This window comes from Chanos chanos, chromosome 3 (genome assembly GCF_902362185.1).
Source record: "Chanos chanos chromosome 3, fChaCha1.1, whole genome shotgun sequence".
In the NCBI taxonomy this organism is placed as follows: domain Eukaryota; kingdom Metazoa; phylum Chordata; class Actinopteri; order Gonorynchiformes; family Chanidae; genus Chanos; species Chanos chanos.
Genome location: NC_044497.1, coordinates 6227073 through 6227388, shown reverse-complemented (window position 1 = coordinate 6227388; position 316 = coordinate 6227073).

The window sequence follows — 316 nt, the reverse complement described above, 5'->3', positions numbered from 1 at the left end:
GCCTAAACACATCCACTCATTATCAGTGAAGATGGGCCATTCCTGAGTTTTACTGGAAAATATTACAGTGTGTGTAACTATTTATTTATTTATTTATCTAAAACATAAATTCATTTCAGGCTTTTCCCATTACAGATGTCTTCAGCCCGCAATGACACTCAGTTAAAAAGTACTAACCCCCTCCCATCCCAATCCCCAACCCCTCTGTCTCAGGCCCCACCCCCACAATGCAGACCCCCACACTGCAGCGTCAGTGTAATGTAGTGTTCATCGTTTATTCTTTTTTTTTCTTTTCAATCGCATCTCTGTGGCTTTC